Consider the following 18437-nt stretch of genomic DNA (forward strand, 5'->3'; position numbering starts at 1 on the left):
CGGCTACTGTAACAAAGAACAACAAACTAAGCACCCGAAAACAACAGAAATGTATTGCAGTCTCCCACAGTTCTGGAAGCTGGAAGTTGGAAATCAACACATCAGCTCGGCAATATCCCTCTGAGAGTCTGATCAGAATCCTTATTTGTCCCTTCCTAGCTTCTAATGGTGGCCATCAATCCTTGGCGTTCCTTTGCTTGCAGCTGCATCACTCCAATCTGTCCCTCTGTTGTCACATGGAACTCTCCTTGTGTGCCTCTGGGTCAAAATTTTCCTCTTATAAGGGCACCAGTCGCAGTGGATAAAGGGCCCTCTCATAACCTCTTCTTGATACCATCTGCAAAAACCTCATTTTTACATAAGGTCACATTCACAGGTATTGGGGGTTAGGACTGAACGCATCTTTTTGGGGGACACCACGCAACCCATAACACCATTGTTTGTACTTTTCAAAAGAAAAGCTCCCTGAAATTTGCCTGTCTTGTCCCATTAGCGACTGCATGAAGTACCTAGAGCAGAGAGCATTTTCTAAGTTTAAGGTGAAAAACGCCATCTACCTTATAGTGAGACAAAATAACAACTCCAGCCTTTAGACACTAGGGGTTTTCTTTCATCTCTGCCCAAAGGAAGTCAGCCAATGATAGAATCAATGACAGTTGGGCACGGTGGCTCATGCCTGTAATCCCAGCACTTTGGGAGGCCGAGGCGGGTGGATCATGAGGTCAGGAGATCGAGACCATCTTGGCTAACACAGTGAAACCCCATCTCTACTAAAAACACAAAAAGTTAGCCGGGTGTGGTGGCAGGCGCCTGTAGTCCCAGCTACTCAGGAGGCTGAGGCAGAAGAATGGTGTGAACCTGGGAGGCCGAGCTTGCAGTGAGCTGAGATCACGCCACTGCATCCCAGCCTGGGTGACAGAGCCAGACTCCCTCTCAAAAAAAAAAGAAAGAAAGAAAGAAAGAAAACTCAGAATACATGAAACACCCATCCCAGCATAAGGAACTGTGCAGCCAAAAGTGATGGGTGTGGAATGGTGAGGCTTTCTCATGGCTGCTACTTTTTTTTTTAAATAAAAAGACAAAATGTGCTATGAAACAAACCTTGTGACTGAAATGTTGCTGTCCCCGTGGCTGCTGCTTTATATCTGAGATAAAATTTTTAATGAAGGAGATTAGTGTGATTTTCAAAATTATATGTTACAGAACCTTGGAGAGGTACACCCCAGGAGAAATGTTCTTTTATTGGCTGCATCTGTCTGCCTGGGCTCTAGCACACTGCCTGAATGGAGGCTGAGTGAATGAAATAAATCCTTCTTTAAATAGCATGACAAGGCTGGGTGCGGTGGCTCACACCTATAATCCCAGTACTTTAGGAGGCTGAGGTGGGAGGATCACCTGAGGTCAAGACCAGTCTGGCCAACATGCCGAAACCCCATCTCTACTAAAAATACAAAAATTAGCCAGGCATGGTGGCGCATGCCTGTGATCCCAGCTACTCGGGAGGCTGAGGCAAGAGAATTGCTTGAACCTGGGAGGTGGAGGTTGCCGTGAGAAGAGATTGCACCACTGCACTGTAGCCTGGGTAACAGAGTGAGACTCTGTCTAAAAAAAATAAAAATAAAAATAAAAATTGTGTGACAAAAACTTACATTAAAAAAATTGCTCGGCACGGTGGCTCACACCTGTAATCCCAGCACTTTGGGAGGCTGAGGCAGGCAGATCACTTAAGGTCAGGAGTTCGAGGCCAGTCTGGCCAACATGGTAAAACCCTTTCTCTATTAAAAATACAAAAATTAGCCGGGCATGGTGGCATGCGCCTGTAATCCCGGGTACTTAGGAGGCTGAAGCAGGAGAATTGCTTGAACCCGGGAGGCAGAGGTTGCAGTGAGCTGAGATCACACCACTGCACTCCAGCCTGGGTGACAGAGCAAGACTCTGTCTCAAAAAAAAGAAAAAAAAAAAAAAGAAAGAAAGAAAAACGAAAAAAATTACATTAAAAAATTAGTCATTATACATTGTACATTCCTAGAAAAGAATTATAAACAAATGATGCCAACAAATGGCTGCTTTTCTTCTTTTAGGTTCTCATTCCATTTATTCAATTGTACACATATATATATTTTAGCACAGCTATCATCTTAGAGTTGTATCATTGTTACTTTCATTCAATATTTTATCACAAAATTATCCTTCATTGTTATATTTTTTATAATTTGTTTGCAACACTCCATTCAGTTGATTATTACAATTTACTTCATCATTTCTTTGTCTCCAAGTTGGGATGTTTATAAATAATGCTGGAGTGAAATGCTTCTGCAGGCTCAGAAAAGGGCAAGTTGCAGCTTTTGTATCTGAAGGGAATGGAAACAGCCCAAAGAGGGCCTCTTTCAGAGATCCAAACGGATTGTCTGCATAGCATTGTCCTACAAGCTGTTAAGAACGAGCTGTATTTATAGGTTGTCTCATTTATGGTTTACTGAGTGAGGAAACTAAGTTGGCAAAGCCCTGCTTTTTAGAGCCAGTGAACTCACAAAAGACGCAGCTATAACATATTCCTAGTTCAATTTAGCCGGTGGGGCAGCTAGGGAAGTTCTCTTTTATGATTCCTCTTTCCTTGCCGTATCAGCCACTACTTCGACAAAACCTGTCTTTGCTAAGGCAGCCTTCAGCTTCAGTGGTGAATGCAGGCCATGGGTCTACCTCCTGAGCACCTCTCCAGGAGTCACAGAAACAGCGCTAGAAAGGAATGAGGGGATTTCCCACTCATTGGGAGGGCCAACTTGATAAAACAGATAAGAGAACAATTCAAAGGACCAATAGGTGGCATGTAGTGAAGGAGTATACGTTGGGAGAAAGAAATGGTAAGAAACAAATATGCACCAATTGCATATTTACCAAAGATGGTAAATTTTACCATCTTTTCCACAGTCTTAGATTAATGCACTGTCTTATAGCCCATGTATTAAAACATAACACTACAGTTTTCTACTCCTGGAAACACTGTCCCTACATTAGGAAAAACAATTTTAGAAGGTGAAACCTTGAGTGTACACCACGTGGCTTTAAATAGTCCCCCTAATTATGGAAACAACTTAGCTTTCAAATGGCTCAGCACTTTTATTTCTCCCTAAATTCAATTCTTATCTAATGGGGTCACCACTGCTATCTAAGTAGGTGCTTTGCCTTGTGCTATAGTAAGTAAATTATCACCTTTAGAAAACATGTCCCAAGGAAGGCTAGGGAAAGTGCAGACACCCCTGCCAATGACTGTGCAGCCCACCCAGCCAGGGCTCTGCCCTCTCCAGGCCCACAGCCTAGATACATTGTGTGTCAGTGAAAGTAAATCTGCTTTGTGCCAAATTCTGAAGACAGCTGGTGATTACTAACCTTTAGTATAAGGCGACTGTTCATAAACCTGAGATTGTCCAATCTTTCAATTCTTATCAGCAGACCTATGATGAGCTAGTAAAAAAGTTTTCCTTTAGAATTTAACTTTCAGGCATTAAGTAAATAATTGTTTGCTTTTTCCCTATGAAGGAAGAGGAGCAAGATGGAAAGAAGGTAGAATATTGTCAATTAACAATCCATCCTATTAACAACCAGGAAATAAGTGGTTTATAATATTCATCATCACCATTATCAAAATAATAGTCATTTATAACAGTTCTTTGTATCACGAGGCAATTTTACATATATCGTATTAGTTGAGCATCCCAGTACCACCAGAGGTAAGACAAATATTGTTATCTCCAACAGGTATATAGAATATTCTAGTTGAAATGGTTAAAGCTCTGTCGCTCACCATTCAGAAGTTAAGTTTCCAGTTCCTCCAAAACAATCTTCTAAGTATCAATGAGTAAGGAATATAAAAGATGAAAGTGAGTCTGGTCTTTCTTAATTTCAGCACTTTCTCTCGCCAAAGCAGTTGATAAATCATTCATGAGGCACACTTCTCCACTCCTTACTGCCTGGGCCTGGGGAATGGTACAGAAAAGAAAGCAGTTCTAAAAGTAACCTGCAGAGGTGACTTGCCTCGCTGCTCCTGCACCTACAAAACGCTCTCAAGCTGCAAAATCCTCATCAACAAAAGAAGGAGATAGAGTGAAGGAAACAAGACAGCACATGCAACTAGATGCCAAGTCAACAAAGTAAAACTCTGGCCGTTTTTCGTGCTATTAGTCTATGCTCTGACTTTCTCCACTGAAAGTGGATAAACCTGTGCCAATCAACACAGAGGATTACTGATAAATTTACTGGCAACAGAGATAATGCTTTACAATTGCGGGATAAAATGACTCCCTATTAGGAGATCAAGTAGAATTAAGGGAAACATAATCCAGCATTGGTTTTTAAACACAAGAAGGGCATTCTTGAGGAATAGGGAGGAAGCAGATTCTGTGGGGCTCTAAAGGGAGGGCCAGGGACCAGCTGGGAGAAAACACAGGCAAGGAAGATATTCCAAACACTCCTTTTTCAACTTCCTAGGAATCAGATTATTGGGGACCTGCTGGAAAGATAATACAGGATTTTTTTCATACTCAAACTCATCAAACTAATAAAAAAAAAATCAGCATTGCAGTAACACTGCGAGGCTGGTGAAGGGTTAGCAAAGTTCTCAGAAGCAACAGTATCTCTGTATATGCAGACAAATACACAGGTAGAAGGTGCACTAATAGGGAGATCCCATTCCCAGGCAGAACCAAAAGCATTCCCAATATGCAAGAGGACTTACGGCATGACAGAGACGCTCTTTTTAAACATAATCATAAAACTGTATTGGGAAAGATAATTAAACATATGAATAAAGGGAACGTGAAACCTCATTCAACTTGGGAGGACAATACATATTAAAGATAACAATATGTTAGGTTAACATAGAAACAAAGAGTGAATTAAGGGCCAGGCTCAGGGGCTCATGCCTGTAATCCCAGCACTTTGAGAGGCCAAGGCATGAGGATCACTTGAGGGCAGGAGTTTGGGACCAGCCTGGCCAACATAATGAGATGCTATCTCTATATTAAAAAAAAAATAGAAGAATGAATTAAAATTCAACAGAATGGCCGGGCGCGGTGGCTCACGCTTCTAATCCCAGCACTTTGGGAGGCTGAGGCGGGCGGATCACGAGGTCAGGAGATCGAGACCACGGTGAAACCCCGTCTCTACTAAAAATACAAAAAATTAGCCAGGCGTGGTGGCGGGTGCCTGTAGTCCCAGCTACTCAGAGAGGCTGAGGCAGGAGAATGGCGTGAACCCGGGAGGCGGAGCTTGCAGTGAGCCAAGATTGCGCCACTGCACTCCAGCCTGGGCGACAGAGCAAGACTCCATCTCAAGAAAAAAAAAAAATTCAACAGAATGCTTTAAAATACTTAATGAAATTTATTTGAAAACATAAACCGGCAAAAATATGAAAGGATATTTGGGAAATGAGAAGAAAAGGTAATGATTGATTTAATACTTATTAGAACAAAAAATTATTAGATCAAAAAAATCTTCGAAAATATAAAACCTCAAATGACTTTTTATTCGGACTTATTCTACAACAAACTAGGAATAATAAAACTACAGGATGAGAATTACTACTTAACAAATGCTGTCATGGCAACTGTATACTACCACTAGAAAGAAAATTTACGTGGATGTTCGAAAGACAAAATAATTAATGTGAATAGTAAAGAAAAAAGAGGGAGAAGAAGGGAAATACAATATTAGTTTCAAACACAGGAACAAAATTATTTTGGATCAATTAAGGAATTAGATATTATCAAAGGCAAGATAAATAAACACAAAAAAATAGTCAAGTTCCACAGAGTAAAAAGTAGCATTCTCCAAAAAGCACTTATTTAACACCTGTCATGAAGGAATGAAAGCGCTAAATGTTAGGAATACAGAGATGAGGCCGGGCATGGTGGCTCACGCCTGTAATCCCAGCACTTTGGGAGGCCGAGGCGGGCGGATCACGAGGTCAGGAGATCGAGACCATCCTGGCTAACATGGTGAAACCCCGTCTCTACTAAAAATACAAAAAAAATTAGCCGGGCGTGTTGGTGGGTGCCTGTAGTCCCAGCTACTCGGGAGGCTGAGACAGGAGAATGGCGTGAACCCAAGAGGCAGAGCTTGCAGTGAACCGAGATCGCGCCACTGCACTCCAGGCTGGGTGACAGAGCGAGACTCTGTCTCAAAAAAAAAAAAAAAAAAAAAAAAAAAAAGGGAATACAGAGATGAATAAAGCAGGTTTGACAGAACTCCCACCAGCCTGGCAGACTAACACACGGAGCCTCCTTTCAACAAACACATGGCCAGGCAGAATAAAATACAAGCACATCCTGAAACACGCACTACCTTGATTCAAGTGAGTTCTACAACATGTCTTATTTAATCTACTGTAGTCTCTTTTTCTGTCATGTATTCTATGTACTAGAGAAAAGTTTGACCCATAACGGGTGACAAAAGATGTACAAGTAGCATAATATTTCCAGACCTATCAAAACCAGAGAAAAAGCATCATAATGAATATTAAAATAGAAGTTTTAATGTGGCTCAAAGTGCATATTTTCATGGGAAATAGTCAAGAAGCAAACAGTAAATATCAGCTGATATAATAGGCAGAATTCCATAATGGCCCCACGATTCTGACACGGTGTTAGTCCCGTTATTACATTATAGTAGATAGCAAAAGGGATTTTGCAGATATAATTAAGGTTACTAAACAGTTGGCTTAAAGATAGGGAGATTGTCCAAATAGTCCTAACCAGTCATATGAGCTGTAAACCAAAAGGTATCTAATACAGGTCTCAATCAATTTAAAAGTTTATTTTGCCAAGGTTAAGGACATGCCTGGAAGAAAAAAGCACAAAATCACAGAAATAGTCTGTGGTCTGTACCTTTCTCCGAAGATGATTTTGAGAGCTTCAATATTTAAAGGGGAAAAGCTGGCTAGAGGGGAAAGAGGGAGGATATGGTAATCCACATGTTCCAAGGGAAAAGAAACATGTAGGGGAACAGTCAATTATGTATTTCTCTCAAGCTTTGCAAATCAGCACTTTACATAAGATAAGGTGAGCTTAGAGCAGCTGCCTGTGGAGATATTTAACTTTTTATCTGTAGCTATCTGCTTAGGAACAAAGGAAAGGCAGTTTCTTTTCTTTCGTTCTTTTTTTTTTTTTTTGAAATGGAGGTTCGCTATTGTTGCCCAGGCTAGACTGCAATGGTGTGATCTCAGCTCACTGCAACCTCCACCTCCTGGGTTCAAGCAAAGGGTCTCCCGCCTCAGCCTCCTGAGTAGCTGGGATTACAGGCGCGCGCCACGATACCCGAGTAATTTTTGTATTTTTAGTAGAGATGGGGTTTCACCATGTTGGCCAGGCTGGTCTCGAGCTCCTGACCTCAGGTGATCCACCCGCCTTGGCCTCCCAAAGTGCTGGGATTACAGACATGAGCCACCGCGCTCAGCCAGGAAAGGCAGTTTCTTGCAGGACTCAGCTTTTGGCTTAATTTTTTTTTTTTTTATTTCAGCACAGTGAATTTCTGTCCTGAGTTTTTGTTTTCCTTTCACAGAACCCTTTAAAAGCAAAGTGTTTTCTCTAGCTGATAATAGAAGGAGAGGTCAGAAAGAAGATATCCAATATGAGAGAAATCTTCCATTCCTGGCTTTGAAGATGGAGGGGGCCATGTGGAAAGAACCCAAAAGCAGCTTACAGGCACTGAGAGTAACCCCCAGCAGATATTCAGCAATAAATGGGGACATCAGTCCTACAGCCCCAAGGAACTGGATTCTGCCAACAACCAAAATGAGCCTGGACACAGATTCCTCCCCAGAGCCTCCAGAGGAGACTGCATTCAACTGACAACTTGATTTGGCTCTAGTGAGACCCAAATAAATGCTAATAAATGGGTGTTTTGAGCAACTAAGTTTATGGAAAGTTGTTCCACAGCAATAGCAAACTAATGCAACAGGCAAGTGGGTAGGCATCTTCTGACATTATGAAATACTATGAAAGACTAACAAACACCACTGCAGCCTAGAATGACCAATGAATCATGTAAATAAGGGCTAAAAGAAACCAGAGGCATGTCAATGAGAGACTGAAAACAAATGGAAGAAAGATTGCCAAGATATGCCTCTTTATGGGGACTTTGCTTTAACAACCTGTGGAGTATTAACTTACAGCTTCCATTTCCAGGATAAATGGAACATATATACATGCAACCACAAAACATTTTGAATACATACCTAAACCCCAAAGAAAGGGAATCTCTAGGTGTCAGAGATCCAAGAAAAACCAAAGCCAAAACAGATATCAACAGATGACATTGTGGGCTTCCCACAGGATTTTAGGATCTGAACATAGGCCATAGCAGCGAGTGCTGGGCTTTCAATGGCCACTTTGGAACAGGATATACAAGGGGTCTTCAAAAAGTTCATGGAAAATGCAAATTATGAAAAAACTATGAAGAGATTTCAATTTTTTTGCACCAAAATAAACTTGTACTAGCTTGTTATAACTTGTCTGAACAGGATCTAGTTTGAGGCACTAAGAAGAATAAGACATCAGTTTTAAAACAGCCCCTATTACAGAAACATGAATTCTGTGAAAATTGAAGCAGAACAAACATCAAATTTATGATGAAGCTTGAGTAGAAGAATAGTAAAATCACTGATACTTTACAAAAAACTGTATGAGGACAATGACCCAAAGAAATCAACAGTTTACAAATGAATAACTCGTTTTAAAAATGGATGAGATGATGTTGAAGAAGCAGCCCACAGCAGCAGATCATCCACATCAATCTGCAAGGGAAAAGTTCATCTTGTTTATGCTCTTATTTATTTTCCTTTTTAAAATTTTTTTCTTTTTTTTTCCTCAGAGATTATTGTTCTGATCATGCCCTAGTTGAAGAGAACAGATAATAAACAGCAGAAACAATAGCTGATACCACAGACATTTCAACTGGTTCAGCTTACACAATTCTAACAGAAAAATTAAAGTTGAGCAAACTGTCTACTCCATGGGTATTGAAACCAGACTGCCCACATAAGCTGCAGACAAAAGCAGCGCTTTCAATGGAAATTTTAAACAAGTAGGATCAACTTCCTGAAGCATTTCTTCAAAGCTTTGTAACAGAAGATGAAGCATGGTTTTACCAGTATGGTCCTGAAGATGAAGCACAATCAAAGCAATGGCTACCAAGAGGTGGCAGTGGTCCAATCAAAGCAAAAGCAGAGAGGTCAAAAGCAAAGGTCATGGCGATAGTTTTTTGAGATGCTCAAGGCACTTTTCCTGTTGACCTTCTGGAAGACCAAAGATAACATCTGCTTATTATGAGAGTGTTTTGAGAAAGTTAGCCAAAGCTTTAGCAGAAAAATGCCTGGAAAAATACCTGAGAGCTCTGCTCATTCCTCTCATAAAACAAGGGCAATTTTTTCAAGAGTTTCAATGGTAAGTCATTAGGCATCCACCTTACAGTCCTGATGTGGTTCTCTCTGTCTTCTTTTTGTTTCTTAGTCTTAAGTAATCTTTAAAGGGCACTCATTTTTCTTTAGTAATGTAAAAACAACTGCATTGGTGTGGTAAATTTCTAGGAGCCTCAGTTCTTTGGGGATGGACTAAGTGGCTGTTATCATCAGTTACAAAAGTGTCTTGAACTTGATGGAGCTTATGCTGAGAAATAAAGTTTATATTTGTAATGTTTTTTATTTCCATTTTCTATGAATTTTCTGAAGTGCCCTCATATGGCCTCAGGACCCAGGGGCAGAAGAGTGGGACTGAGTTCAACTGATGAAGGTAAGAGCCTTGAAGAATTGGTCCAAGAAGGATCCTGCCTATCAGCTGAGAAAGGAAGGATGCTTGCCATTTATGCAGATCCTTGAGTTAAAAAAAAAAAAGATCTCTCAAGGGAAATCAGAACCCCAGGTCTGCTTGGTAGAATCCAAAGTCTACCTTCATAATGTGGGAGCACAGCTGAAGAAACTAATGAAAAAACTGGCTGAGCCCTAGGTAGAAGCATTGCAAAATCTGTCTAGAGGTATACTTCCCAACACAGAGCACATAGAACTCCACCAGAAAAGCAACTCCCACTGAAGACAAGTCACCTTTAAAATATGTAATACAAACTAGGGAGCAAACCACTACAAAGGAGAGGTGGCAGATGAAACAAACAGAAGCAAGAACTGAAAGTAAAAGAGTATCAAAGAGACAGTAAAAAATAAGTATGTTTGAAGTGGTAAAAGAGACTAAAGTAGGGAGAGGAGATAAAAATCATAATAAAATAACAAGATAGTAAGATTTTTTAAGGGTATAGTTTAAAATATCTGTATCAAAAGTTGTGTGATTAGAAATAAAGCTATTGAATTTTAAAATCCAGTGATCTGAAATGGGAGCTATATCCGTGCAAATAACCCAAAATGCAATTCAAGGAAATAAAAAATTGGAAAATGCAAACAAATAAGAGTTGTAAAGTAATAAATAGTCCAATAGACATCTCCTGATGGCTTCAAAAGGAAATATTAAAAAGAACTAGAAAGAGGCAGCTGGGCGCGGTGGCTCACGCCTATAATCCCAGCACTTTGGGAGGCCAAGGTGGGCAGATCACAAGGTCAGGAGATCGAGACCATCCTGGCTAACATGGTGAAAACCCGTGTCTACTAAAAATACAAAAAATTAACTGGGCGTGGTAGCGGGTACCTGTAGTCCCAGCTACTCGGGAGGCTGAGGCAGGAGAATGGCGTGAACCTGGGAGGCAGAGCTTGCAGTGAGCCGAGATTGCGCCACTGCACTCCAGCCTGGGCAACAGTGCCAGACTCCATCTCAAAAAAAAAAAAAAAAAAAAAAGAATTAGAAAGAGGCAAGATGTGAAGGGATCAGTTGTAAGATGAATACATACTAGGGATCTAATGTACAGCGTGGTAATTATAGTTAACAATCCTGTACTGTATACTTGAAATTTGTTGAGAGTAGATCTTAAATATTCCCATCAAACGCAAACAAAGAAACAGTCAATAAATAAATAAATGAGGTGATGGATAGGTTCATTACCTGGTTTGTGGTAGTCATTTCACAACGTACACAAATATCAAAACATCACATCCTTCCTGGTAAATACAGCCAATTTTTATTTGTCAATTATACCTTCATAAAGCTAGAGGGAAAAAATATGTAAAGAGGTAATGGCAAACAATTTTCTAGAATTGATGAAAGAAAAAAAAATCCTTATATCCAGAGAGTACAAGAAGTTCTGAGCTGGATTAAAGTAAATCTATTCCTATATTCACTGAAATCAAACTGCAGAACAACAAAGACAAACAGTAGATCCTATAAGGAGCCAGAGACAAAAGACAGATGATCTTAAAAGGAACAATCATCAGACTGACAGCAATATTTTCATTGGTAAGAATAGATGCTAGGAAATAATGGAAATAAAATCTAGAAAGTATAGAGGAACAAAAACTGCCAACCTGGAACTTTATACTCACTGTTAGTACTTAAGAGTAATAATAAAATAAAGGTTCTTTTAAGATAAAGACTGAGTTTACTATGCATATATTCTCACTAAAAGAGTTACTATATGACATTTGGGGCTGGATGAAACTTTAAAAAAAAGAGTTATTATAAGAAAAGCTGGCTGGACACGGTGGCTCACGTCTGTAATCCTAACACTTTGGGAGGCCAAGGTGGGCAGATTACGAGGTCAGGAGTTTCAAACCAGCCTGGCCGACATAGTGAAACCCCGTTTCTACTAAAATTACAAAAATTAGCCAGGTGTGGTGGCACGTGCCTATAGTCCCAGCTACTCGGGAGGCTGAGGCAGGAGAATCGCTTAAACCCGGAAGGCGGAGTTGCAGTGAGCTGAGACCACACCATTTCACTCCAGTCTGGGTGACAGAGTGAGACTCCATCTTAAAAAAAAAAAAAATGCTGAACAGCAAGGATGAAAGAAGCATTTGTAAGCAAGAAACTGGCTAGCATGTTGGTAAATAATAATAAAATATTATTCAAACTAAAATGTCAAATAATAATAAAGTGAAAGATGACAGAGAGGGAAACTAAAGTTAAAGTATAATAAGGTCATATACTTTTAGAGAACAAAAACATTTATTAACTTTAGATTTTTGTGGGGAGAAAGGCTGTAATTTTTTTATTGATACATAATAGTGGTATATATTTTGAGGGTATTTTGGTACATGCATACAATGTGTAATATTACTAACTTTCAATTTTTTAAAGTAAATATGCATGTTAAAAATAAAACAGTCCCTTCTCTATAGAAGCTTCTACTATCCAGGAACAGGATAAGTGATGTTAAAAGGCATGTCCAGTGAGCAAGAATGCCATCAGGGAAAGAGGGATGAGATGAAGGCATTGGGGAAGACTTCAAAAACATGACGTTTAAGCTCTATCCTTAGAAATTAGCCACTTGCTGAAAACAGAATGCAATCTAGTAGTCTGTGGGGACTGACTGTACATAAAAAGCATGGACTCTTGGAAGAGTTGGCATATTTTGAGTGGTTCCATCTGGGTGTAATGTAGAATAGGTGTGGGTTATGATGAGATAAGAAGATGAAAAGGTAGACCAAGAAGAAATGTTAAAAGAACTATATAGGTGACATTAAGAGATCTGCACTTTATTTAGTAGGTGGTGGGGGCTATTGAAGATATATTTTTTAAATTTTTTCATTGTGGTAAAATATATATAACATAAAATTTACCATTTTAACCTTTTTTTTTTTTTTTTTTTGAGACAGGGTCTTGTTCTGTTGTCCAGGCTGGAGTGCAGTGGTGCAATCATAGTTCACTGCAGCCTCAACCTCCTGGGCTCAAATGATCCTCCCACCTCAGCCTCCCGAATAGCTGGGATGACAGGCATGTACCACCAAGCCTGGCTAATTTTTGTATTTTTTTGTAGAGACAAGGTTTCACCATGTTGCCCAGGCTGATCTCAACCTCCTGGGCTCAAGTCATCTGCCCACCTCAGCCTCCCAAACTGCTGGAATTACAGGCATGAGCCACTGCGTCCAGCCCATTTTAACCATTTTTAAATATACAATTCAGCAGCAACCATCATCACTATCTATCTCCACAACTTTTTCATCATCTCAAACTCAAACTCTGTACCCATTAAACAATAGCACCCCATTCCCACCTACTCCCAGTTCCTGGTAACCCCTATTCTTGTTTCTACTAATTTGACTATACTGAATATTTCATGTAAGTAGGATCATACAATGTTGTTTGTGTCCAGCTTATTTCACTTAGCGTAATGTCTTCAAGGTTCATCCATGTTGCAGCATGTATCAAAATTTCCTTCCTTTTTAAGGCTGAGTAACATTCTATTGTGTATATTTAACACATTTTGTTTATCCACATATTCATCAATGGACATAACATTTAAAATTTATAACCAGGAGAGTAATGTGTTCATGTAACTGCTTTAGAAAGGTAACCCTAGAAGGAGATTAAAGGATACCACTTGCGAACCAAAAGATGAACCTGTTTCCAGAAAGTGAAAATGGTCAAACAGGTGGAAGAAGTCTAGTAAAATGAAGTCAGAAATGTCTCTAGGTTTGGGAAAAGCAGTTGTAGTATAGCAGGGGATAGGAAACACTGAAGACTAGTTAACCTAGTTAGCATGCTCAGAAACACATATCTGCATGGGAAGACCTTTCCCATACTACAATAAATTTTGAACATTTGGCACCTATGTTTAAGACAAAGAGGTTGAAGACACCAAATTAACAAAATATTTCAGCCTCTTAAGAAATACAAATATACTGAGAGAGATGGTAAAAACAGTTTTCTTGAAAATGAGACATCTTAGGCCTTGTATGGTGGCTCATGACTGTAATCCCAGCACTTTGGGAGGCGGAGGTGAGCAGATCACTTGCGCCCAGGAGTTCAAAACCAGTCGGGGCAACATGGCAAGATCCTGTCTCTATAAAAACGATAAAAATTAGTTGGGCTTGGTGGTATGTGCCTGTAGTCTCAGTTACTCAGGAGGCTGAGGTGGGAGGAGGCAGAGGCTGCATTGAGCCAAGATCGTGGCACTGTACTTCAGCCTGGGTGACAGAGCAAGACCGTGTCAGAAAGAGAAGGGGAGGGGAGAGGAGGGGAGGGGAGGGGAGGGGAGAGAGAAGAAAAGAAGGGAAGGGAAGGGAAGGGAAGGGAGGAAGGAAGGAAGGAAGGAAGGAAGCAAGGAGAAGGGAGGGGAAGGGGAAGGGGAGACAAGGAGGGAGGGAGGGGGGAAGGGGAGGGAAGGAGGGAGGGAGGGAAGGAAGGAAAAGAAAGAAAGAAAGAAAGACAGAGAAAGAGAGAGAAACAAGGAAAAGAAGGAAAGGAAGAAAGGAAAGAAAGAGAAAGAAAAAAGAAAGAAAGGGAAGGAAGGAAAGAAGGAAGGGGAGAGAGAGAAAGAAAGAAAAAGAAGAAGAAAAGAAAGACATTTTAAAGAGTTATTTTGAAAAAATTTTGAACGTAACTCTGTTAAATTGATTACAAGACAGTGCAGCTACACATCATGTACTTCATCTTAATGATGAAAACAAAAGATGGTAAGGTATGCTGACATAATCACAACTTAGAATAACAGGATTGTGATCCTGGGAAGGGACAGCCCATACTTCCCCATCATCACATGAATAAACATCCTATCAACTGTAATGCTTAAAATGTATGGGTGTTATGGGTGGCAACGCTGGAGTTAATTTACCCTCCTTGCTTATATTCTGATGCTTAATAGCATGGAATGACCCCAACTTCAAAAATTCATTTTTAGGCCTGAATTATCCTCTTATTCAAGCTACATTGCTTAAATTAAATGGATGCTTACTATAATCCTTTGCTTTTTTTTTTTTTTTTTGAAATAGAGTCACACTCTGTAGCCCAGGCTGGAGTGCAGTGGGGCAATCTGGGCTCACCGCAACCTCTGCCTCTCAGAGTTCAAGTGATTCTCCTGCCTCAACTGGGATTACAGGCACCCGCCACCATGCCTGGCTAATTTTTGTATTTTTAGTAGAGATGGGGTTTCACCATTCTGGCCAGGCTGGTCTCGAACTCCTGACCTCAGGTGATCCATCTCGGACTCCCAAAGTGCTGGGATTATAGGCGTGAGCCACCGCATGCCCAGCCTCCTTTGCTTTTTTGAACTTAAGGAAAAGAATGACCAGCAAGTTGGCAGGCAGGATAATTCTACATATTATTTAGAAGGAAAAATAACTAAAACTTGAACACTGTTATCTTTACCTACTGGTGTCATTTAAGAAGCTCTACTTTAAAACTTACACACCTACTGTTAAAAGACCCTGCAAAATGATGATGCAGATGTTATTCTGGCTCAACCATTTTTATTGTTTAATACAAATAAATGAGAAAATATTTTCTCATTATTGAATTCACATGAATAGTGTCTAAAGGTACAGATTTTTAAAGACAAATAAAAAAATAACCTACACTATTCGGGTACTGGGTACACTAAAAGCCCAGACTTTGACACTACACTATATATCCACATAACAAAACTGCACTTGTACCGTCTAAATCTATAAAAAATTTTTAAAAACAAATAGAAAAATAACCTACCAATTATTCTAGGCCTACTAAAGCAAAGCTCCTTCCTTGGGGGTATTAAATTACCAGAATATTAAATTGACATGATTTTATGATTTTGATTATTTATTATTGTTGCTGTTATAAAGCTGCTGCAAGGAAAACTTCATGCATTTTATAATGATTTGATATCATAAATCAGAACAAGCTTTGGACATGTCAAAATACATCTATTTTTAGTACCAAATTATTTTTAAGGTATGAAAAATATTTCCTGAAAAAGAACACATCTCAAAAATAACAACTTTTATTGAAGCGTTACTATTAAAACATGCCAGGCAATAAGCAAAGATCTCTTAAATATATTATTGTATTTAATTCTTATAGGAATTTCGTTAAGTAGGTCCCATTATTATCTCTATTTTACAGGTGAGGAAACTGAGGCTTAGAGGGTTTAGAGAATTTGCCAAATGTGACACAGCCACTAAGTGGCAGAGCCACGCCCTCTGACCTGGCAATCTGCAGCACTCTGCTCCAGAAACGGGCATACCTGGCTCTACATATAGCAGTGCCTCAATAACATAGTTTCATGCAACGTCGATGACGAAAAAATTCCTGGCCAGGGCCACTGTCTATGTGGAGTCTGCTCATTCTCCCCATGTCTGCGTGAGTTTTCTCTGGGCTTTGGTTTCCTTCATATCTCAAAGCTGTGCACATGTCTACATGGTCCCCGGCTGAGTGAGTGGGTGTGTCTGTGAAAGTGCACCCTGTGATGGGATAGCTTCCTGGACAGGGGAGAGGGGAGGGTTCCCACTCTGAACCAGAGAGACTCTGGCTACCCCATGACCTTGAACTGTAATAATTGGGTAAATAATGATCTTGTTTTTACTAATCCTTCTTAACTGTATGTATAGATCCCATTTATTTGTATGTTTAATATTAGAAGTGTTGTGGTCTTTATTTGAAGTTTGGTGATTTTTTTAGGACTAGAAATATGCTGTAGGAACTTAACTCTTGTTTACATCAATTAGCCTATGGTAAAACTGATTTCCTAATACCTCGTTTGTGCTTAAAGGTTCACAGTTTCCAAGAATTTATCAAGAATGTTAAGTAAGGACTTACTGTATTTATTTAAAGAGAATGCTTCCTATCTGTTGGCTAGGGGGAAAAAAAGTCAAGAAAATTTAACAGCAAACCTATTCTTTTACATTAATACATTACCAAAGCTCTCTTTTGGCTATTTTTAATTCATAAAGATTTTGGCTGAATTATTTTCATTATTTTGAAACAAAAATTAAGTTCTTGCCTCGGCATTCTGCATTACAAATGCAAATGCATTACAAATGGTTAATACAAATAAATGAGAGTACTTAGGTAATATGTTTACATTTCCGTTTTTCAAATTATAGAAGAATTCACCTTTCTCTGTGACTCCTACATCTGTAACTGAACTGACATCTCCAGTTTTCTTCATCTGAATTAAAAATAATACTAAAAAAAGCACAGAATAAAAGTTTACATTTGGCATAACTTTAGTAGTCTCCACGATTGTGGTCTTATAATAAACAAATTGAAGCATTTGGAAAGTGAGCATGTATTTCAGGAATAAAGAAATAAATACCAACATTTACTTCCAAAATTCTTGTGTGTGGGGAGAACATTGTCTACAATTTATTTTTTCTGTTACTATCAAAAACATCATTCAACTTTTCAGTGCAAGCACTGGAAAAAATACTAACATTTAACCGACAAACAAAAATGTTTTGATGAACAAACCAGCAATAAAAGTGTACATGAGTATGTATATCATATTTTTCCTCCTTGTATTTAACAAATGACCTTAAGATGATAACTCTCAAAATTTCAGGTTTATCCTCCTAATTTGTGACATTCCTCGGAGGGAATTCAAAGGGAAGAAGAGAAAGGTTTTAAGCTTCAGGTTATGGTAAGGAAAAGATTTGCATTTAGCAAATATTAGGAACAATCACATAAATAGTTCTGAATGAAGTTTAAAGAAAACGATTCCTTACTTCTAAAAAAATGCAATTCGCGAGGTTGGGAAAAGACACTCAAATTTCCCCGACTCCACCCTACTAGTAAACAATCAGTGCAGCAATCAAAAAAATGCCCTTTCCTGAATGCCCAGAGGAATCTTAAGAAACTCACCTTCTGAACTCAGGGCGTCTCGATTCTACTTTTACTGGCTATTGGCCTGCCTACTGGCTGCCCTCTTTCCTATTTCTCGGCCAGGCGGGCTGGGAAGTAGATACTGTACCTGGGGTCACTGCTGGCGACACTGAAGCTCGCCCCATTCGGTGCTGCTGGCCCTGAGCATCACTCGCCGTCCCACTTGTTCCTCCTCGTCGTCATCGCAGGTCTTACACACACACACACACACACACGTTCACACCCTCGCGCGCGCACCTGCTGTTAGAGGTACAGCCCCGCCCCAGCAAAATCCTCGCTTTCTCTTCCCCGGGACGTAGCCCCAGAGGAGCGAATCTGGACCAAGCCCAAGGCAGGCTGAAGCTACTGCTGCGCTGTCACCTCCGGCAGTGACAGCTATCGCGGCCGCCGCTCTGCGCGGGGTCAGCCAGGCCCGCCGAGGGCAGCACAGGTGGAGCAAGGTTGCACCCCCAGGGGATCCCCGCCCACCGCCCGCGGCAGCTTCTGCAGGCTCGGGGAAAGCGCGCGCCAGTGATTCAGCGCCTTTCCGCCGCCGCGGTTACCACGGCGACGCGCGCGCACGCGCACACACGCCCCCAGGGTTGTGGGGCGCGGCAGCCGCCCCTGCCCAGCTCTCCGCTTGCGCTCTAAGTACCCGCACCGGGGCGACACACTCCCACCCCGCAGGGGACCAAGCAAAAGGCTTTCGGGAACCTAAGCGGCCTTCATACTCTACCT

General features: G+C 40.4%; 1 protein-coding gene across 1 annotated transcript in view; it reads right to left on the reverse strand.

Annotated features, from left to right (window-relative positions):
• Positions 1–18211, reverse strand: part of KIAA0319 (KIAA0319 ortholog) — a 104326-nt gene extending 86115 nt beyond the window's left edge. Inside the window, exon 1 of the mRNA XM_032140727.2 lies at positions 17809–18211. The gene's annotated coding sequence lies outside the window, so the exon portion shown is untranslated. The remainder of the gene's footprint in view (positions 1–17808) is intronic.
• Between the last annotated feature and the right edge of the window lie 226 nt (positions 18212–18437).

Source organism: Hylobates moloch, unplaced genomic scaffold, assembly GCF_009828535.3.
Source record: "Hylobates moloch isolate HMO894 unplaced genomic scaffold, HMol_V3 SCAFFOLD_20, whole genome shotgun sequence".
NCBI classification, from domain to species: domain Eukaryota; kingdom Metazoa; phylum Chordata; class Mammalia; order Primates; family Hylobatidae; genus Hylobates; species Hylobates moloch.